General features: G+C 39.6%; 1 protein-coding gene across 9 annotated transcripts in view; it reads right to left on the bottom strand.

Moving 5' to 3' along the window:
- The window catches only part of ZDBF2 (zinc finger DBF-type containing 2), a 103,343-nt gene extending 82,929 nt beyond the window's left edge, over positions 1-20,414 (bottom strand). For 7 of the 9 annotated variants that reach the window (XR_011968856.1, XR_011968857.1, XM_072617372.1 and 4 more), the window contains exons 1-2: positions 13,615-17,035; positions 12,005-12,044 (exon numbers count right to left, since the gene is read on the bottom strand). The gene's annotated coding sequence lies outside the window, so the exon portion shown is untranslated. Of the gene's footprint in view, positions 1-12,004; positions 12,045-13,614; positions 17,036-18,070 lie in introns of those variants that run through there. The other 2 variants (XM_072617368.1, XM_072617369.1) reach the window with 2 other exon arrangements.
- Positions 20,415-24,188: the final 3,774 nt, after the last annotated feature.

Genomic DNA, 24,188 nt, shown 5'->3' with positions numbered 1-24,188 from the left:
CTGACATCATCTCTCACTGTCCTGCATGCATCAAAATCTCTCTCTCTTCTCTCCCCTCATCTCTGCCTTGATTTCCTTGGTCTGCTTCAAGTCCTTTTGCCTTCCTTTGAATCTCTAGTGTTTAGAACAGCGCCCAGTACACAGTAAGTGCTTAATAAATGTCTACTTGCCCATTCTTATGTCCTTTTCATTTCCATCCTTCTTGAGCTCTCTGTAGCACCTGACACCACTGTTCCCCTTCTTGTCCTGGATAGCCTATCTTCCCTGAGTTTTCTTCTCTGTTCTCCTAAGTTTCACCATTCTGCAGTTTCCTGTGTTGGTTCTCTGTCCATTCACTGTGAATGTCCCCAGGACTCTGTTCGGTCACTTTCTCTTCTCACTCCACCTACACACTATCTCACCTAATCTCATCAGCTCCCATAGGTTCCATCATCTCTACACAGATGTCTCTCAGACCAGACCCCATCTATCTCTTCAGCAACACAGTCACTTTCTTTTTTGAGACATCTAAAACACTGTTCTGTAGACAACTCAGATTCAACATGTCTAAAACATAATTCTTTAAACTTCCTTCCAAATCCTCCCATCCTACTACTTTTTAATTTATTTATTTTCAGTTTTCTACAATCACTTCCTATTACAATTAAGTATACCACTTCTCTCAGTTACCCAGACTCACCATCTCATTACTGTTCTCAGCTCTTCCCTACCAGTCACTCCACATAGCCAATCTGTTGCCAGATGTCCTTCCTATCTTCATGTCTCTCATATTTATACACATATATGTATATACACATGTGTGTGTATATTTGTGTCTACACATGCACACGCACACACACCCCCTGCCTCCCTTTCTCTCTACTCACCAAGTCCAAACCTTAGTTCAGGTTGTTATCACCTCTTGACAAGGCTACTGGAATAGCCTTCTAATTGGTCTACCTATCTCAAGTCTCTCCTCATTCTGATCCCAAAATGACTTTTTTTAAAGTGTAGCTTTGAGGACAGAGCCAAGATAGGGGAGCAGAAAGACACATATACACTAGCTCTTACCTCACAGCCCATAAAATACCTGTAAAGAACTCTCAACGAATTCTAGAGCAGCAGAAGCCACAGAGCAAAGGAGTGGAGGAGATTTCTAGCCCAGAGTGACCTGAAAGACCGACTGGAAATGTCTGTCGCACCAGATGCAGAGCAGAGCCCAGCCCAGCCTTGGCTGGGCAACACCAGGAGGAGCAGAACCGAGCAGGCTTCAGGGACAGAATCTCCAGCGGCAGCGCAGATCCCTCAACCCATAGGCGCTCAAGGTCAGCGAAAGGGTTTTCTCTGCTGGCCGAGAAGGGAGCAGGTGTCCCCATAACTCAAGCCTCTTCAGGTGGCAGCAGTGGACAAGACAGAGGCTCCCAAGGCAGGCAGCAACCCTCATCCATTGCTGAAGGCCTCATCGTAAAGCCCTTGAGGGATCTGAGCCCTGTGTGTCAGCCCGGCCCCAACCTGAGCAGCTGATCTTAATCTCACACTGAATAGCAGCCTTGCCCCCACTTAAAGCTCCTGGGGGATTGGAGCAGCTCATCTGAATCTCAGCCCCCCAGTGCTGGCTTGGCGGAACTGGAGGCCAGGTGGTTGTGGAGAGGAAACTCAGAAGTCAAGTAACTGGCTGGGAAAATGCCCAGAAAAGGGAAAAAAAATAAGACCATAGAAGGTTACTTTCTTAGTGAACAGGTGTCTCCTCCCATCCTTTTGGATGGGGAAGAACAAAGCATACTGTCAGAGGAAGTCAAGGCCCCTGCCTCCAGGGCCTCCAAAGAGAACTTAAACTCGATTCAGGCAATAGAAGAGCTTGAAAAGCGAGCTAGCAGCTTACTGAAGGAGAACCAAAATAATGCTGAGGAAAATAACACCTTTAAAAAGAGGCCAACTCAATTGGAAAAAGAGGTCCAAAAAGTCAATGAGGAGGAGGAGGCTTTAAAAAGCAGAATTAGCCAAATGGAAAAGGAGGTTCAAAAGCTCACTGAAGAAAATAGTTCTTTCAAAATTGGAATGGAACAGATGGAAGCTAATGACCTTATAACAAACCAAGAAATCACAAAACAAAACCAAAAGAATGAAAAAATGGAAGATAATGTGAAATATCTCATTGGAAAAACAACTGACCTGGAAAACAGATCCAGGAAAAGCAATTTAAAAATTATAGGACTACCTCAAAGTCATGATTAAAAACAGAACCTAGACATTATCTTCCATGAAATTATCAAGGAAAACTGCCCTGATATTCTAGAACCAGAGAGTAAAATAAATATTCAAAGAATCCACCGATCACCTCCTAAAAGAAACCCAAAGAGAGAAACTCCTAGAAATATTGTGGCCAAATTCCAGAGTTCCCAGATCAAGGAGAAAATACAAAGAAACAATTTGAGTATTGTGGAAATACAATCAGGATAACACAGGATCTGGCAGCTTCAACATTAAGTGATCGAAGGACTTGGAACAGGATATTCCAGAAGTCAAAGGAACTGGGATTAAAACCAAGAATCACCTAACCCAGCAAAACTGAGTATAATACTTCAAGGGAATAAATGGTCATTCAATGATATAGAGCACTTTGAAGAACTGTACAGAAAATTTGACTTTCCAATACAAGAATCAAGAGAAGAACGAAAAGGTAAACAGTAAAGAGAAATCATAAAAGACTTTCTAAAGCTGAACTGTTTACTTTCCTACATGGAAAGAAAATATTTCTAACTCTTCAATCTTTTCTCAGTATTTAGGTAGGTGGAGGGATTGTACATATACACACATACACACACACACACACACACATATATAGACAGAGAGTACAGGTTGTGTTGAATCAAGAGATAATACCTACAACAAAAAAAATAAAATAAAAATTAAGGAGTGAGGGAGGAAAATTCCAGGAGGAGAAAGGGAGAAATGAAATGGGGCAGGCTATAACCCATAAAAGAGATAAGAAAAATCTTGTTCAATGGAGGATAAAAGGGAAAAGCAGAGAGGGGAAAAGTAAAGCTACTCTCTCCACATATGACTGAAGGAGGGAATAAAATGCTCACTAAATTTGGTATGAAAATCTATCTTATACTACAGGAAAGTAGGGGAAGAGGGGACAAGTGGGGTGAGGGGAATGATAGAAGGGAGGGCAAATGGGAGAAGGGGAGTAACTAGAAATAAACACTTTTGGGAAGGGACAAGGTCAAATGATGGAATAAAAAAAATAAGGGAAGACAGAGTAGGATAGAGGGCAATATAGTTAGTATTATAAAACATGATTATTATGGAAGTCTTTTGCAAAATGACACATATTTAGTCTGTATTGAATTGCTTGCCTTCTCAGTGGGGATGGGTAGGGAGGGAGGGAGAGAGAGAAGTTGGAATTCAAAGTATTAATAACGAATGTTGAAAATTTTTATTGCATATAATCGGGAAATAAGAGCTACAGGGAATGGGGTATAGAAATTTACCTTGCCCTACAAAAAGAGAGAGAAGATGGGGATAAGGGAAGGGTGGGGCATGATAGAAGGGAGGGCTCATTGAAGGAAGGGATAATCAGAATGCAAGGTATTAGGGGGTGGGGAAGAGGGGAGTGATGGGGAGAAAAATTGGACATATTACAAAGTGATGTAAAAGCAATTAGTATTAAAACAACTGACTGAATTAATTACTGAGAATAAATCAAAGACATTTTTAGTTTGGGGAAAAGAATTTTAGTTTAAATTTCCTAGAGGAAGGTAACCTCAGGTAAAATTTGGCACTGATGGAAAAGTTAAAGTTTTAATGGTAAATTTGATTTTATGGTTGTTATTTAAGCAGGAACTAGAACAGGTATAGAAAGGCATGTAAGCCACTAAGACTTGCCTCAAAAGATGTTCCTTAGTCAATGTGAAATTATAGTCATATTTGAAACCTGGTTATTGGAACTTGCTATTTTAAGATGCTATGGGACTATTAAGTGACTTGTTCTTCTGGGTCTAATTCCAGGTATGGATAGCAAGAAAAGCAGTCTGAGCCTCCAATCCATGATGCCAGTAAGCCAGTGAGATGCTGCTATGAACTGCAAATGGTGATCTCATGGGAAGGGTGGGAGAGCGGCTATTCAGCCTGGGCTGAGGTAGGATTCTCCTGACTCAATTTCCCCACTGACACCTCACAGACTTTAAGCCTGACTGAATGCAAGTTGACAATCTACTCCTGCCTGGAACTGACATGAAGTTGGGGAGATATTGTTTCCCTGCAATGTCCCTACTCTTGGTAGCAATTTCCTATAGTCAAAAGGTTTGTAAGCTTAATACCAGATCTATTAAATTATAGATTGTTGGTAGGGGAACATCCGAGGTTAAGTCTAAAATTAAGCTATTAAGCTTGGGACTTTAGACCAACAACAATAAGTTAGGGTCCTTTAATTCTTAGTAATATTGTGGAGACAATTAGGCCAAAGGCTTGTGAAGTTAGCATACATAAACACTATTTGTGTCTCAATTAGTTAATGTCTAAAAAAAAAAAAATTCTTTGTGGACCATATTGTAAATGCTTTAAAAAGAATTATCAACTGACCAAAAGTTGGAATTGTTTTATGTGATATGAACTGTGTTAAAAATGAAAAATAAAATAAAAAAATTTAAAAAAAATAATCAGAAGGCCTAAGTCTGAGTCCTAAACTTCTATCCTTACTGGCTGTATTACCATAGGCAAGTCATTTTAAGTTCTCTGAGTCTCAGTGTTCTCAAAATTGGAATAATGAACAACTGCGCTGCTTATCACACAGAATTGTGAGAAAACTGTTTTGTAAATGATCAAGTACCATGAAATATGAATAATTGTTGTGATGATGCCATCTCTAGGGTTCTCAGAAGGTTCTCCATCAAATGATGGTTCAAGATGCAAGACAATCTAAATCTGTCTGACAATACATAGAGGCAAGAGAGACACTTATGTGCAGAGATGGGAGGTCCTCAGGTGTGGAACACTGCATATAATATTTGAATATTTTGATGTACTGATAAGTTTTACAGAATTTTCTTACCTCTTCTTTTAAATTGGAAAAATTATTTTGTTACATGGGATTGCTCTCTAGAAGGGGAAAAGGAAGGGATTCAGAGAGAAATTTTAGCAATATAAAAACAAAAGATATGAATAAAAATCTGTTGAAAGATTTTTAAGAGTTCAGAGGGAAACACAAATGGAAACTTAATTACTTTCTTTAATATAAACTTTTAAAAAACAAACTGTACATGATAGAAGTCCATAGTTTCATATCTAAATCTTTTGTTCTTTGTATATAAAGAAAATTTTAAAATATAAATAAATAAATAAATAAATAAAGTGTAGGTTTGATCATGCCCTCCCCTTAATGAGCTCCAGAGTGCTCAATGAATTTCAGTGGTTCCCTGCTGCTTCCATGATAAAATATAAATTCCTTGCCTTCCTTTTATCACACTCCAGATGCATCATAAAAATTATAGACATACAAGGAAAGAGCTATTCAAGCAAAGACTGGATAACTATCTCTCAGAGATACTATAGCAGGTACTTTTGAATTGAATAAGAAATTGAACTTCTTTAAAGTTCCTTCCAATTTTTAAAATTCTCTAATTCCCATGATTCTGTGTGAACACTGCCCCACAGAATGGCTTTTTAAGAGGTCTGTGAGAGCACTACAGAGGGTGTGTGTGTGTGTGTGTGTGTGTGTGTGTGTGTGTGTGTGGGTGGGTGTGGGTGTGTGTATGATATCATTGTGACTGCAAAGAAATACAGGGTGTTTGAAAAGTCTTAGTGGAATTTTGAGTTTACAAAACTTAGAACTGCACTGAGACTTTTGGAACACTCTATACATACACATGTATATACATAACTATGCTTAACAATAATAACCTTATTCTTTCCAAAAAAGATTTCATGATTCAGTTATTCATTCACTTAGTAACCATTTTATTAACAAGCACCTTTCTCCAAAATACTGTGCTAAGAATCAAGGAAGACAAAAAGATGAGACACGATTCCTGTCCTCATAAACCTTACAATCAAAGGGAATACTCTACTTCCAACACTTACTATGTGGTAATTTGCTTAACCTCTCTGAATATCACTTTCCTCATCTGTAAAATAGAATTATATTTGTAGTACCCAACAGTCTTGACTGTGAAAATCAAATGGGATATAATGTCTTTAAATTGTTTAGTGACTCTTAAAATACTATATAATTATCAGTTTACTAATAGTAACAATACTTTTACACCATGCCCCTCCAAATACCCCACACTCCCGCTACATCATATTATTCACAATGTCTTATACTAATCCAATGTTTCCCACTTCGGTGCCGGGAACATAGCAAGTACTTAATATATGGTTACTGAATTGAGGTACAAAATGTCATACAAAATCAAGAAAGGTTATAAAAGGAAAAATCATTTCTCAGTGGGAGTTCAAGGAAAACTTCATGGATGTTATTTGAATTAGACTTTGAAGGAACAGAGAATAAAGAGAAGATAAAGGAAGGGAAATGTAGGAAATAACATAAACAAAGGTAAAAGTAGAAAATCACTCAACACATTCCAGAGATGCTAAATAATTTAATTTGATTGCAGTGCAAGCAATGTAGAGGGCACTATTGAGAAAAAGTGGGCAGTACCACATTGTGGAGGGCCTTGAATGCTAAACAAAAAGGAATAAGTGCACTTTATATAGCTGGCAATAGGAAGGCATTGAGGGGTTAAGAGCAGAGGGAGAGTTAACTAATTATCTCTATGTGTATAAAAGAAAGGTCAATACAGAAAGAGTCTAAAGATTACACTAGAGCAGAAGAGAGAAGCCAGCTAGGGAGAGTGCAGGACTTGAAGCATGGAAGACCGGAGTTTGAATACTGCCTCGGACAATGATTCACCCCTTAGACCTTACTAAGCCTCCCTTTCTTCATCTGTAAAATGGAGATAATAATAGCAACACTTACCTCCAAGGGCAGCTGTAAAGATCAAATGAATTAACACAAAGTCTTTTGCAAAATTTAAAGTGCTACATAAATGTTAATTATTATTATCAAGGGTTCAAGCAACAGTCTAGCATGTGGAAATTAACTGCTGTACTAAGGTGCTGACAATGGGAATTGATAGTAAAGTATAAAACTGAGGAAAATAGTGGAGGTAGAATGAATGGGCCTTAGTAAATAACTGGGATACGGAAAGTAAAGGAGAAACAAGAATCACACGGTTTTCAAGCATAAATACCAGGACGAATATGGGTGGAGGGGAGGGGAATTGGGAGAGGTGTCAATTTGGATAAAATGATAAATTCTATTTTGAACATGTTCACTTTTCACTCAGTGCAGTCCCACCTCCCACCCACCACCCACCAACTTCCCTGCCAACATTTACACACTTTGTTCAAAACCCTTCAATGGTTCTTCATTGTCTCTCCCATAATTCAGTCCTGACCTATCTCCCCAACACCAACCCTAGAACAGAGACAAGAAGCCTCCACACCACTCAAAATGCTTACTGACATTCAAACACATAGCTGCATGGACTGTAGCCTCTGACCTTGCAGACAGTCTCCCTACCTAAAATGTCTTCCTTCTTTTCTCCATTTGCCTAAATCCCTTCAAGAACCACCTCAAATTCCATTTCCTCCAAGGGTCTTCCCCACCCAGCCCAGCCCAAACAAGCTGTCCGTTAAAGCAAGGCTGCCTAGAATTCTGAAGACTCACTCAATTCTGGAACCTGCAGTTTCTGAGAATCACTTAAGTATCTCAGATACAGGTAGACTTGCTCCTAGGCTTTCTGACTAGTCTCCCAAACCCTTTCTCCCAGACTCTAATTTAAACTAGAATAAGATGTCCTAGAGAAGCTAGTACCCTCATCTGTCATCCCAAAATGTCTCAGAATTTCAAAGGACTCTAACATAGAATGATTCTCCTGTAGACTCTTCTGCCTATATTCAAAGTAGACTTCCTTAAGGCAATTCAGAACTAATCAAATTTATATATGCATCATGTAAGTAACTGGTATAGGTTAGGCTGAGTTTAAATCCCACCTCTGATTCATACTACATGAAAGATCTGGGATGTTCAGTAAAACACAGTACCAGCTCAATTTATCTCCATATGCAACTTATTTGACTAAAATGAAAATTAGCAACACTAAAAACTAATAATTTTTCTCTTTCATTTTCCTAATAAGCATAGTAATTCTATCCATCTTACAGACCATGCAAAGGTACTAAAGTCATAAAATGACTTGCTCAGGGTCACAGAGAACTGCTTAGGAAAGCCAAGAAAATAGGTACTCAAAATGAGTATCTTCAAGTTCCCTGCACCAAATTAAATAAGCTTCTTTTATTTTTACAAATGGCATTAATTTAAACTTTATATTCATGTATAATAGCACTGATTAAAGATAACCATGAGCAGGAAAACGGTAAGTCATTATAAAAGATGATGCTAGTTCTAGTCCTAGAATTCATAGCAACTAATTAGGAAATGTTATTCTAGGGAATTATCAATATAGTTTCACATGAAATATATCCCTGTACATTAAAAATACATTTGGAAATAAAGAAAGAATAATGTCTTCATTTTTCTTCTTGGGTACAGTTAAATGGACAGAGTTTCTTAATTAAGACTGCAGTTTACACCATTCTGTGTGTCTGTGTGTGTGTGTGTAATTTATTTTTCATTTTCAACATTCACTTCCATAAGATTCTGAGTTTTGAATTTTCTCCCCTTCTTTTTCCTCCACTCTCCCCAAGACAGTGTGCAATCTGTTGTAGGCTCTATTTATACATTCGTATTAAAACATTTTCACATTAGTCATGATATAAAGAAGAATTAAAACTAATGGAACCACAACAAAAAAGAAACAAAACAACGAAAGAAACAGAAAATAGTATTGCTTCCATCTGCATTCAGACTCCAAAGTTCTTTCTCTGAATGCGGAGAGCATTTTCCATCATGAATCTTTTGGATTCGTCTTAGATCCTTGCATCAAATAGATCAGTCATCAAACAATGTGGTTGTTACTATGTACAAAGTTCTCCTGGTTCTGCTCCTTTCAGTCAGCATCAGAGCATACATGTCTTCCCAGGATTCCCGGAAGCCTTCCTGTTCATCATTTCTTATAGCACAATAGTATTCCATTACATCCATATACCACAACTTGTTCAGCCATTCCCCAATGGATGGACATCCCCTCAATCTCCAATTTTTTCCACCACAAAAAGAGCTGCTATAAATATTTTTGTACGTGTCCTTTTCCTGTTTTTATGACCTCTTTGGGATACAGACCTAAAAGTGGTACTGCTGGGTCAAAGGGTATGCACAATTTTTTCTATGGTACCTTTTAACAGGATGTAGTTTCCTTCCTTATTTCTTTTAATTAGATCTATTCTTGCTTTTGCTTTGTCTGAGATCAGGATTGCTACCCCTGCTTTTTTTTTCACTTCAGCATAACATATTCTGCTCCAGCCTTTTACCTTTACTCTGATTCAAATATGTTTCCTAAAAACAACATATTGTATGATTGTGGTTCTTAATCCATTTGGCTATCCATTTCTGTTTTAGGGAAGAGTTCATCCCATTCAGTCAGTTATGATTACTGTGTTTTTCTCTCCATCTTATTTCCCCCCATTTATGCTTTTCTCTCTCCTTTCTTCCTTTTCCTCCTAAGGCTTTGCTTTCGACCACCACCTCCCTCCATCCACTCTCCCTTCTAAAAGCTCCCCTCCCTTTTCTTCCCCTTTACCCTTACTACCTTTTCCCTCCCTTCTTTCCTTCTACTGTAATAACTTTTAATGCCTTTTCATGTGATGTAATTTACCCTTATCTGACTCCTCCTTTCCTCTTCCTCCAGTACAATCCCTTTTCACCATTTAAGATTTTTTATCATCGCATCAAATTCAACTTATATCCACATCCTCCATGTAGACCCCTTTTAAATGGCGTTAATAACTAAACAGTTCTCAAGATTTACAAGTGTCATCTTCCCTTGTAGGGATAATAACGTTATTTTTTTCCTTTCCTGTTTACCTTTTTATGTTTCTCTTGAGTCTTATATTTGAAGATCAAATTTTCTGTTGAGCTCTGGTATTTTTATCAGGAAGGTCTGGAATCTCCTATTTTATTCAATATTCATCTCTTCCCCTGAAAGATTATGCTCAATTTTGCTGGGTAGTTGATCCTTGTTTGTAATTCAAACTCAATTGCCTTATGGAATATCACATTCCATGCCCTCTGATCTTTTAACATAGAAGTTGCAAAGTCCTGCATAATCCTGTGATTCCATGATACTTAAATTGTTTCTTTCTGGCTGCTCACAGCATTTTCTCTTTGACCAGGCAATTTTGCAATTTGGCTGCAATACTCCTTGGTGTTTTCAATTTGGGATCTCTTTTAGGAGGTGATCAGTGGATTCTTTTGATGACTATTTTAGCTTCTGGGTTCTAGGACCTCAGGGTAACTTTCCTTGATATTTTCCTAAAAGATGCTACCCAGGCTTTTTTTCATCACAGTTTTCAGTCAGACCAATAATTTTGAAATTATCTCTCCTGGATCTATTTTCCAGGTCATTTGTTTTACTAATAAGTTATTTTACGTTTTTTTTCATTCTTTTGTTTCTGCTTGACTGATTCTTGGTATCTCATAGAGTCATTAGCTTCCACTTGCCCAATTCTAATTTTTTACAAATTGTTTTCTTCTATTAGATTTTGTACCTCCTTTTCTATTCGTACCATTTTACTTTCTAAGGAGTTCTTCTCCTCAATAAACTTTTGTGCCTCCTTTTCCATTTGGCCAATCATACTTTTTAAGGATTTGCTATGGTCAATTTTGTCCCTCCTTTCCCAAGCTACCAACTCTCTCTTGCATACCTCTCATTTCTTTTCTCAACTTTTCTTCTACCTCTTATTTGACTTTTAAAATCCTTCTTGAGCTCTTCCAAGGCTTTCTGGCTTGAGACCAATTCATATTGCCCTTTGAGATCTCGGACGTGGGTATACTGACAATGTTGTTCTCTTCTGAGAGCCTTGATCTTCTCTGTCCCCAAAGTAAGAATCTATGGTCACTGTCTGTTTCTACTTTTTATTCATGGTATTTGCCTAACTCCTGGCTTTTAGAGTTAAGCTCTCTTGCTGGAGTTGCTGGAGGCACTGATTTAAGCTTCTTGTGCTAGGAGCTCAGGGACCTAGCTCACTGGCTTTGTATGAGTGCTGGGGCCTCGGATGCTGGCAACTGGAGGTTGTATGGACCTGAGAGCTTCCCAGGTGTTGAGCTGGGGTCACAGTAACACTGGAGAGTAACTCTCAGAGTAGGAGTGGGGAGTCTGGCTCCTGGGGGACACCTGCTCAGCCAAGCCTTGCACTTCAAAGTGTGGATGCTTAAGGATGTCTGCCAGCCTGGAGATGAGCCTCCTGGAGTTGTGCTGAAGCACCGGGAAAATTTGGCTGCTGGAGAACACCAGTGCAGGTAGAGGTTTTCTAAGCTGGTTTCCACTGGCCCTGCCTGTGCTGAGGCACTCAGGTGGTTCCTGGTGATGGTACTGGCCTGCTCTACCACCCTGGAGCTCAGCATCTCCCAATGGTTTGCTGAGGTGGGGCTTGACACTGGCTTGCTTGGGATGCTGCCTGTCCTGTACTGTTCCCCTTGCCCCAGAGTGAGAAGAGCCTTTCTGGTTAATCCCCCAAGCTTCCTAGGCTATAAGACTGCTGCACCCCATCTTTCTGCTGGCTCCGCTATTCCAGAATTTTCCCTGGGGTGATATTTTCTAGGCTTTCAAATGTCAATAAGGGAGGGTGAGAGCAACTTACTTCTTACTCCACCACCATTCTAATGGTCCCTCTACTACTGCCAACAGCTTCCTAAAATAGTCATTGGTTCATTGTTCTTCAAAACAAAAGACATTCAAAAAGAGAGTTAATAATGAAAACCTAAATAATGAGTATTTCAAAGGACAAATCATAGAAACAGTAATTATGTGTAAAAATATGATAATGATGAAAAACATACCAAATTTTGAGACTGCAGGTAAAGCAATCCTTAAATGAACCTGTAACAAGCATAAAAAGAGGATATTATAAATTACAAGAGAAATAGATAAATTGCAAATGTAAAAAAACTAGAAAATACAAATAAAAGTAAAATCTAGTTCTTTGGAAAGACTAATTAAAATAAACCTTTAGGTAATCTGATTAAAATGGGCAGAAAATGAAATCAATAAAACAGCAAATGAGCAAACTGAAAACACAACCAAGTCAGAATAAATAGAATAGTCATGACATATTACATGATTACATGCTAAAAAAAACTGCAAACACAGAATAGAGTAATACCTTCAAAAATATAAACTATTCAAAGTATCAGAAATCTAGATAGGGATCCTCAGAACTACAATCTTAGAACAGGCAATATATCTCTAGTTTTAAAGGAACTATCAAAGAAAAAAACTGGTCCTGATGGATTCACAGGTGAAATTTATCAAACTTTTAAGGAACAGTTAGTACCAATACTTTACAAACTATTTTCAAAAACTAAGATAGGAAGTACTCTACCAGAATCCGTTTGAAGACAGATATAGTCCTAATACATAAATCATGAAAAGATAAAACACATAAAGAAAACTATAGGCCAATATCATTTATAAATACTGACTCAAAAAATTTACACAAGAACTTGTCAACTACCACAATTATCCTAGAAATCATTCATTATAATTAAGTTGGATTTATACCAGGAATGCTAGGATATTCAACATTAGGAAAACAAACAACATCATTAATAATATTAAAAACAGAAACATCCAAAGCCACACTCAATAGATAAAGAAAAAGTCTTTGACAAAGCACAACACATTCTTACGCTACAAACCCTACAAAAAGGAGGCATGGAGGGACCTTTTTCAATAATAAATAATAAAACCAAAAGTAAACATCATGTGCAATACAGGTATATTAGAACCTTTTCCAATAAATATGGAAGTGAAGCAAGCAAGGATACCCAGTCTTCCCACCATCATTTGATAAAGGTCTGGAAATGCTACCAAAAGCACAAAGAGAAAGGTATTAAAATCGTAAAGATAGGTAAGGAGGAGCTAAATCTTTCAATCAATAAATCAATCAAAAAACATTTACAAGTGCCTACTCTGCGCCAGGTGTTGTGCTAGGCTGATGATATGATGGTATAACTTGGAAATTTCTAGGGAACCAACAAAGATACTGAGATTGTTAATAGTTTCAGCAAAGCTGCAGGCTACAAATAAACCCTCAAAATCAACTACTTTTCTATAGAACTTTCAGACCTCAAACTATGACAAGCAGTCATCAAAATCATCTAACATTAGTTTCAAAATAGAAAGATCAATCAATGGAAGAGACTAGATGAGGCAGAATCAGAAACAGGAAAATTCGATAAAACATTGTTTAAGAAGTAGGAAACATAAATTACCTAGGGAAAAAATTTCTTATATGATAAAAAAACTGCTGAGAAAACAAAAAAAACTTTCTGTTAGACTTAGATCAACACCTTATACCATATTCCACAATCCATTCTAAAGGGATATTTGACTTTAATATTATGATCAGAATATTAAAAAAATTAGAAGAGAAGCAGATCACACGTACCTCTCGCAGCTATGAGTAAGAAATGTATTCTTAACCAAACAATAGACAAAACTACAAAAGATAAGAGATAACTCTGATTACTTGAAACTGAAAAGCTTCAGTAAAGACAAAAATCTATGCATAGGATAAGAAAGGAAGCAACTGAATAGGAAAAAAAAAATCTTTGTACCAAATGACTCAGATAAAGGTTTGGTATTCAAGATATGTAATTAACAAATATATATGTAAGATTAACAGCAATTCCCCAGTAGATAAATGGTCAAAAGAAAGAACAAACAGTTCTCAAAAGAAGAATTGTGATATAACTACATGAAAGAATGCTCCAAATCACTAATAAGAGAAATGCAAATCAAAATATCCCTGAGCCTTCACTATCACATACTGAAAACTGGCAAAGATGATTTTTAAAATGGTAATAATCAATGTTGAAGGCATTGTGGAATGATAGGCACACTAATGTATTGTTGGTGGAGCTGTGAGATAATACGATTCTGGAAAACAATCTCAAATTATGTAAAATAACTAACATGTCAATGCCCTTTGAACTAGAGATTCCATTACTAGGTTTATACTCTAAGGAAGCTACTGATAAGAAGAAAGCCCCCATATAAACCAAAATATTTACAGCACCACAAAATAGATGCCCATCAAATGGGAAATAGCAAAACAAATTGTGACACATGAATGTATTAGAATATTACTAGGCTGTAAGAATAATTAATGTAATGAATACAGAGAAATATGGAAATAATCTACACATATAGATAGAACCTTGAATTTATACTTTGTTCTGCAGATAATGAGTAGCCACTGCATACTTTTGAGCAGAGAAGCCAAGGACCATAAAGTAAGGTGTTAGAAGGAAGGTTACTCAGGTAGACATGGATTGGTGAGGGGATAGCCTGAAGACAGCAAGACCAGTAGATATTACTACAGTCTTACACTAAAGTGAGGGTCTGAACTAGTGTGATGGTGGCTGTAGTCAAAAGAAGGAAAGGGGCTAGATATGTTAGATACTATAAGGGTAGAAATAGGACCTGACAACTAAAAGGATATGTAGAAGAGAGAAGTCAAGGGTAACTTCTGCATCATGAATATGGGATAAGGGAAGGCATAAAAGTAAGACCAAAAATGAATGAGACCACCAAAGGAGAGAGACTCACAAAGAAAAGAGAGTGAAGAATAACCATGGGGTAATACCTAGGTTCATAGAAAAAAAAAGAAACCAAGAAGGAGTAAAAAAACTGTTTATATGATTTAGAGATAGAAGGGATCTTCGGTACCATTGGTGGCTTCATTTTATACATAACTGAAGGCCAGAGAGAAAATGTGACATTCCCAAAAGTCACACAGGGAGAAGGCAGTAAGTGGTCAGACTAGGATTGCAACCTAAGTTCTCTAATTCCAAAATTATTTCTTTCTACTACCTAATATTGTCTTCTTAAACCAAATTCCATACAAATGCAATTACAAAACAATCACACTTGGAATAGAGCAATATGATTTAGTACGTTATAAAATTCCCAAAGCGATATTTTATATAATTAGATGGAAAAAAAATTCAAAGGAGAAAAAAAGTGGGAATGAAGAGGGGAATGCACTTCTAGACCTCAAATTACACTATACAAAAGTATTTATCAAAACTATTTGGTGTTAGTTTCTAAAAAACAAAATAAAAACCTATCATTGGAACAGATTAGATAACAAAGTATCAGAAACAACTGAACTCAATGTTCAAAAAATGTAAGAACATAAATCAAATTACACAAAACTCCTTAACTGAAAAGATTTTCGGAAAAGACTGGAAAGCAGTTTGGTAAAAATTTGATTTAGAGTAAACGAACATATCTCATGCCATAATAAAAGCGAAATGCAAACACAACCTGAACACTAAAGATCACACCATAAAAAATTCTAAAAGAACTGGATCAAGTATATTCAGTTATAACTAGGGAAAGATCTCTTAACCAGTGACGGGATATGGGTGATCACCAAGATAAAACAGGTTATTTACAAGGTTTTACACAAAGAAAATGAACACAACTAAGATAAGGGAGGTATAAACACAGACTACGGAAAAAATGAACTAAGTGAAATATTCCACGAGGGATCAGACACCAGGACACACAGAGAACTAACAATCACACAAGACAGTCAGTCTGCCACGCATAAGCGACTCCAGGACTTGAGCAAGTTCGTCTCAGAGAACTACGAATTATTAACTACACACAAGAACGTTCTGCGTGACTAATCACGAGAAATGCCAATCAAAACAACCGAGGTTTTTACTCCATACACAGCAAAGATGACAAAGGATGGCAAGCCAACCTAGGGCAGGCGGTGCAAAGAAAGGCACCCCGATACCTGCTAAAGCGCTGAGCTGCTCCAGACACCGCGGAAAGCAATCTGCAGTGACTGGACACGCGGACATCCTTTAGCCTAAAGATCGCCCACGTCCTGAAGGCACGTCCCTCCCCTCCACGGACACGGAGGCCCAAGACAAGAACTCCCAGGGCTTGTGTGGAGGCAAACCCACAACTGAACCGGCCGTGTGACCGCAGGGATAACCTAACAAAGGTGCAGAACCAGAGGAGCAGCGCAGACGTGACCGGAAAGACAAGCGTCCCCGAGGCCCCACGCCGTGCGGGCCCCGACCGCGGCGGGCCTTAGCCAGCAGCCCCGAGTGCGCCTCCCGCCCTCCGCTCCGCAGCGGGGAAGGCGCCGCGGCGCCGCGCTCCACAGAACCGCTCGGGCTTTTTCCCTTCTTTGCTTTTTAGTCTTTCTTCCGAGGGACTGCTCTCTGGGTAGGGGAAAGGGTGAGAGAAATATGGGAAAAGAAAGCTACCGAAAGACAAACTTTAAGTTAAAAAGCTAAGAAACGGGTCCGGAGAAGTGACGGTGAAAGACGGCTCTCAGTGAAGAGACCAGGAATAGAACACGTCCACGGAGCCGTCACACGGAGTCTGGCTGTGCTACCAGGAAGGGTTCAAGGGAGAGCGGAGGGAGAGAAGGGGACTTCAGGGGACAGGACCGCGCTAAAACCCAAAGCCGACAAGAAGCTGAGAGAAGCAACCGCGGGGCGCAGGGAGCGCCCAGAGAGCGCCCAGAGGAGGCAGGCACGGGCGTGCAGGTGGGGGCGAGGAAGTGAGAGGCTGGGGACGATGGCACCCAGACTGCACCTGGAGGGGGTGGGAGGATCCCCTTCAACCTCCGACAAAAGGGGCGCCAGGGCCCGCCGGGGCCGCCCCGATCCTCCACAGGAGTAAGCCGGGGCCCCAAGTGACCAAGTCAGTGTTTAGGGGGGCCAAGGGGGCCCGCGCCGTTACGGGTCTGAGCCGGGGAAGGCAGGCGAGCGCGCTGCCCCCCACTCCGGAGCGCTACGTGTGTCCTCGGGAGAACCTGGGGGTGACGCTCCCCGCCCCCTCGGCCCAAAACCAAGGCGCAGCACGGACAACGCGGGCCGGGGTCTGCGGGGCCAGGGCCGCGGAGGGGGGGCGGGGCGGCGCTGCGATCTGTCCGTCGGCTCCCTCCTCCTCACGCAGGCGCGAGCCTCGCTCGGAGAAGAGCCGCCAGGCAGCGCGGGGGGCGGGGCGGGTGCAAGGGGCCGGCGAGCCGGAGGAGGCCCGGAGTCCGCGTCCCCCCATGGAACCAGAAGCCCGAGCACAGAGCCCAGGCAGCGGCTTCCTCCCGGTCCTCGGGAGCGGGCCAGGCCCCGCCCCTTGGGCGGTGCGCATTCTGGGGCAGACGCGAGCCCCCCGCCGGGCGGAGCGAATTATCTGCGATCGCCCGCTCGGAGCTGCGCCCCGGGGTTCCACAGGCCCCTGGGTCCTTTCCCGGGCGATGGCCGGGGACGTCCCGCGGCCGCCTGTGGGCCCCTGCGTGGAGTTGGGGGGGAGGAATTGAGCCCCTGTCTTCTACCCCATCCCCTCCCCCTCCCCGACGCTCACCTCAGCCGAGTCCCTCGCAGACTCCTTCCGGGCCGCAATGGGGTCGGAACTTGGGGGGGGGGGCCTTCTCTTTTCCTTTTCCGGGGTCAGTGAGGCGGGGAGCGCCTGGACTGAGCGAGGAGCGGGGAGGGGAAGGGGGAGAGAAGCCGTGGTCGGCTCGCGCGAGCCCACGCGTTCCCCAGGGGAAGGACGGAGGCTGCGTAGCCGCTCTGGGCCGGGGGATCGGCGGCGGCCTGGACGGCCCGCTCGGGATTGGGCGCCCTCGGCCGGCTGACCCCACCCCCCACCGCGCCGCCGCAGGGTTCTCGGCTGGGCCCCCAGTCGGGCGGCCCCCCGCAGCGCCCACGGAGCGCGCCGGCTCCGCTCAGCGTCGGCATTGATGCGGAGCCCGCAGGGATCGGTCCCCGCTCCCTCAGGAGGCTGCGCCCACCCCCGCAAGGCACTGACGAAAGAGGGCAGGCCCGCAGAGGGCCCTCCCCACCCCCGCAAACGTCCCCCCGTCCCGTTACCGTGAGAAAAACGATCCCCCGGTGCCCCTAGAGCAAGGTCCTCCCGACTGCGACTCCAGACCCAAAAGGAGGCGATCCTGTGACGTCACTTGCGAACCTCTTTCAGCGTCATGACTATGAGTAAGGCAGCTCGGGCGCTGGACCCCCGGAGGCAGCAACACCCGCCTGGCTGACCCTGGGCAATGATGATAGCACTCACGCCTTTGTGAAATGGGGATCCCGAGGGTACCTGCTCCCCAGGACAAATCCTGAGGCACTAAGTGCTGGCTGCTAGTCATAAAAGCAAGCAACGTGGAGGTCCCTGCTACAAGTCACGGAGAAGCCCCCTTACCTTTACTACACACCTCTAAGTCATCCCAGTCCAGCCTGGGACCGCTTTCTAACCCTTACGTGCGCCTAATCTAGTGGTTACTTTGTTACTAGTGCACAACTTTGTATCCCCAGGGCCCAGCATTAAGCATCTTGTAATTAGCAGAGGCTTGCTAAATAGGTTTTTTATTCACTTGAGACCTGTACAATTTTCTGATTAGGAAATACCCTAAGGACTCAAATAACCCTCTCACAAATTCATAGCAGCACAATCAGATGCCCCGATGAAATAACTACCTGAAAATTTTAAAGACCAAGAGATGAGTAATATTAACATTTCTGGTAGAAATTGTTTGCTAAAGAATGAAGCAGAATATTTTCTCTGGTGTTTTGTTTTGTTTGGGTTTTTCTCATGGTTTCTCCCATTCATTTTAATTCTTCTATGCAACATGACTAATATGAAAATGTGTTGAATAAGAATGTATGTGTAGAATCCATATGAGATTGCATGCTGTCTCAAAGATGGAGGGGGAGAAAATCTAAGACTTATGGCAGTGGTTGTAGAAAACTGAAAACAATAATAAAAAAAATTTTTTTTAATTGTTTGCTAAATTGCACTTTGGTTACTGATGGGCTTATTTGTCAGAATTTTATTTTATTTTTGTCAGCCTAGATGAGTAACACTTCCATTCATTAAAGAACATAATGAACTTTTGTGGGGGCTTTTTTTTATTTTGCTACAATTTTTTTTTAGATCATCATGTCTTCTACAGGGTCCTACTGCCTCCTTGTGTTCTTTGCTCTCTTTCCCAAGTAACCACCATTGTTCTGAGGTGTTATATTTATAAACCCCTAGATTATAATACTGCCAAAGAAGGATAGAAACTAGAACTGTGATTTCACTGGTAAAGGACACACCTAATGTAGGTCAGCATCTTTTCTACAACTTAAAAGTCTTAGAAAGTTGACTAGTGTAATTTGCCCCAAGTTCCCCAAACTTATTTGTGTCAGAGATGGGATATGAATCTGCTTCTTGACTTTGTGGACAGCTCTGTCCAGTAAGCAAGGGTGCCTCCTGCTACCAACTAACTGGTCTTTTAACCTGATGTCTTTATTCTGAATTTTCCTACTTGTGAGTAAAACAACAGATACTTTGCCCTTATTTAGAAATAAATATTTCAGCTCCATTTATTCCTATATTCATGAATAATCATTTTTTTCTGATATTGCCACATGAAAATATAAGAATGTCACCTAGAAAATTAAGGTCAAACCAGCAATCTATCCTGCTAAGCTAGTTTTCTGACAGTGGTAACATGAAACTCTGAACTGAGCTCTCTTTATTTCTCTCTGAGTTCAATTATCACCTTTTACAGAAACGACTCCAAAATCTATATCCAGCACTAATGTTTCACAAATTCAATTGTAGATCTTCAGCTACTTTACAGTTAATCCCGTATACCATACTAAACATATCCCAAACTAAAAGTATCATCTTTTTTTCAAATTTCCCTAGTTTTGTTTGCAATCATCTAGGTTCAACAATTCCACTTCATCTTTGACTTTTCCCTCTCCCTCTCTTCACCCACATTCATTATTTATTACTAATAAGCATCTCTCCCATCCTTCTCCTTTTTTTCTGTTCACAGTGCTTACACTTTAATTGAGGCCCTTGTCACCTCTCACTTAGATAAGTGACACCTTTGTAACTGCTCCTCCTGTTTTCAGTTGCCACCTCCCAAACATTTTTCACAAAAGGGATACTTTGAATGCGTTGGGAGCCTTCCTTTCATTCTCCACATGTTGGACAGAAATAAAAAAAAAAAACATATAAGCTGTCCATCGGTTATCTATTTTTCTTGTTATATGACAAGCCCATCTTTTTTTTTTTTTTACTATTGTTGCATTTTAATGACATTATCCCATTTCTCCTGTTAAATTCCTTATTTGTAATGTTGCAGCCTCCTCTTGCTTTTTCCACCTCTGAAAATGATCCATACTTTCTCTGTATCTGACTTACAATAAAATTCATTTTTAAAGTTAATTTTTTTTAAATATCAAAGGGTTCCTAGTTTGATACGGATATAAGTTAACAATAGAAAAGACCTATAGCTAAGTTACATATTATGAACATTTTAGTAATATTCAAAAATTAAAACCCAACAAGCTAAATAGGATTATGAATTGATCATACTTATGTTGAAGGATCCAGGTTTAGAAGTTATAGCAGTTGTGGCTGTACTCTAAAGTTACCAATGCAATGCCTTTTGTTAGGAAGGTGCCAAAGGAAGTAGATGAGGTTTTAGGAAGACATCACCAATCCAAGACTGAGGTATAAAGGCATAAGGAGTTTCAATAATTGGAACACTTTATGGAACTCTCTGCCAAAAGCAAAGTTGCTAATAATTTCTTATCTTACCCTAATGACAATTTCACCCTTAAAAGGTCGAAGTAGCCACTAAGAAAACTGCTATGTGCTGCTGAACCAGATTCAGTCATGTTGGGAAGGAAGTAGTGTCTCCACCTCAGAGTTTGTAAAAAAGCCAGCCATAGTCTAACATGCATATTAGAATTTGTGACAGCAGATTTCAAAGGCTTAGAGATAGCATAGGTACACTCCCACAGGCTAAACTTCTACAAAGAGAAGTCAGCCCAGGAATAGAAGAAGCTGTCAAGGATGAAATTCTCAAGACACAAAGGAACAATCCCAATGAGGAAAAAAAGGAAAATGTCAAAGGAGACCTATCTTGGATACACAATGAATACTGCAACCAAAGTAGATTGTTTTTTATGCAGATAGAAATATAGACCAATATCATTAATGAATGCCAGTTCAAAAATTTTAAATAAAGCCAACCTTGGCAAAAGATATTGCAGCAATTTATCAAAAAAAAAACCATCATCCACTATGCTTAAATTGGATTTATACCACAGATAAAGGATGGTTTGATACCAGGAAAATAATTATGTTAAAAACTAAAACATCCCAAACCACATGATCACATTAATAGATACAGAAAAATTAATAAATAATTGATAGATTATAAATGCGCTCATTTATACTAAAGAAAAAAGCTACAAAGCGTAGGTAGAAAAGCATCTTTTTTTACATGTTAAAAAGCATCTATCCATGGAAGCACATTTTTAAACTTCTTTTGTAGTAAAACCAAAAATATTAAGACTCAATGGATTCCAAAATCCTTTCCAAACTCCTAAGCAAAAGCCCCTTAAAAAGGTGGGTGATAGTTTAAAGACAAAGAGTCCTTTCATAGGGAAATGGATTGAGAACCATAATGAAACATAACTTTTATTTGGCTTACATTATTGTCCTCCTCACCGCATAAGTGATTGGGCCTAGGACACAGTCTTTTCCATTGAAAAAGGATTAAGATACTGATGGAAGAAATGAAGTCTTTTTTTTTTTTAAACTCCAGGAGACTGATTTTTTAGGGGGAAAATGATTAAGGAAGTAATAGGATGGTGACCTTCTTATTCAACTATTTTGGAATATTAACCCAAAATTGTGTTTTACCAATTCACTACCTTGTGCAAGATTCCTACAATGGTTACCTCAAATCATCTTGCAAAAGAGTAATATCCAAGGGCATGGAAGACTGTTCCAGTTTGGTCATCTCTTTCTCCAAGCCAGATATTCTTGGATATTTGGTTAAGGTTAAATTAAATAAAAATATTTAGGACAAACCACTCTAAAACACAAGTACAGCATTAGTCTTTCCCTTTGATAGATCTAAAACCAAGAGCTTTCATTATACACAATGGGAAACAATAGAAGTTTTCCTACAGGAGGAAGAAAAAAATACTCCTTTCCCTATTGTTATTTGACATGGTTCTTGAAATACCAGTAATAGTAACAACAAGAAAAAAAAAGGCATAAAGACAGGCAAAAATGTCACAAAACTCTCCCTATTTGCTGACACAATGGTTTTCTTAGAAAATCCTGGGGAATTGTTAAAGAAATTAATTGGATGAATTAGCTTCAGTAAAGTTGTAGGCTACAAAATTAAACCACAAAAATCAACAGCATTTTTATGTAACAATAACAAAACCCAGGAGGCAATAATAGAGAGACATCTATTCAAACTCACTACAAAATTCATAAAATATTTGGGAGTCCATCTACAAGCTCACAGAGAGAGAGAGAGACAGAGAGAGACAGAGAGATAGATGTATAGATAATAATCACATAATGTTCCTTTAAAAAAAAGAACAATATTCACTGTTCATGGGCAAGCTAAGCCAGTATAATAAAAATGATAATAATATCAGTTTAATTTAGTGAAATACCAAACCACCAAAGGGATATGTAACAGAGCTATACAAAGGAAGAAAATTCATTTGGATCAGTTAAACAATCAAGATCCACCTATGTATTCCGCAATAAGCATACATACTAATGGGGGAAGGGGGCGGCAAAGTACGTATGTACAGAATCAATGCAAAGAGAGTAAACACAAGGTAGTTTGAAAAAGTAGGCTAGTAGTTGAGAGGATTAGAAAACGCTTTGTGTAAAAGCACCTCAAATAGATATTTAAGAAGAAATGGGATTCATAGTGTGCTGATGAAGGGGGAAGAACTCTTGGGGTATGGGGAGCATGTAGTCCAAAAAGTATAGAAACCAGAGATGATGTGTTACATGTGAAAAAACAGAGAAGGCAGATATTAGCTGAATCGCACTGAGTGTAGGAGAGGGAATAATGTACAACAGGGCTGGAAATACTTTGGGATTGGGTTTGGAGAGGTTTTAAACTAAGCAGGAGTTTATATATCATCCTAGATCAATGGGAAGCCATTGGAGTTGATTCAGTAGGGAAGTGATACGGCCAAATGTGTGGTTAAGGAAAATCATTTTAGCAGCATCAAAACATCCAGGCTATCAAAGGAATAATGGGAAAGAAATATAAATGAAAGGGAAATAGCATTTCCAGATTTCAACCTAAAGCAGTTACCATTAAAAGCATTAGTACTGGCTAAAAAATGGAAAACTTAGATCAATGAAACAGGAAGACCTGAAAATACAAATTACCAGAGAAAAAACTATTTGACAAGAACTACTGAAACAAATTGGAAAGAAGTCTGGCAGAAATTTGGTGTAGACCAACAGCTTATACCATATCTCATAATAATTTGAAAATGGATATCACCTGAATATTAAATATCATATCATAAAAAATTAGAAGAAAATGAGATCATATACATGCCACAGCTATGGGTAGGTGCTGAATTCTTAAAGCATGGAAGCAATTTCAAAAAATGAAATAGGTAATTTCAATTTCATGAAATTAAGGGAGTGGTCAACTGGGAAAAAACTTCATATCAAAGGGTTTTATATCAATAAACAAATAAAAAGATATGATATGAATAAATACTCCTTAAAAGAATTGTAAACTGTTAATAAACATATGAAAGAATTGTCCAGATCGCTAGTAATAAAAGAAATGCACATCGACATGATACTAAGGGTTTACCTTACTTACACACCCAGAAAACTGACAAAAATAACAAAAGACAAGAATACTTAATATTGGAAGACATAAAGGTGGAAACACTAATCTATTGTTGAAGCTGTGAATTAGTACATCCAATCATCCAATCAAGATAGAAAGGTATCTTGAATTATTTGAAGAAGAGTGACAAAAACATTATACATTTTATTTAGAATTTCTGGGTCCATATTCTTAGACCCAGAGATTCCACTGCTATGCATAGACCCTAAGGATATAAATGACCAACAGAAAAGGTCCATATATGTAAAAATATTTATAGTATCCCTTTTTGTAGTGGCATTAAT

Source organism: Notamacropus eugenii, chromosome 6 (assembly GCF_028372415.1).
Source record: "Notamacropus eugenii isolate mMacEug1 chromosome 6, mMacEug1.pri_v2, whole genome shotgun sequence".
Lineage (NCBI taxonomy): Eukaryota > Metazoa > Chordata > Mammalia > Diprotodontia > Macropodidae > Notamacropus > Notamacropus eugenii.
This window is presented reverse-complemented; position numbering and strand designations above follow the sequence as displayed.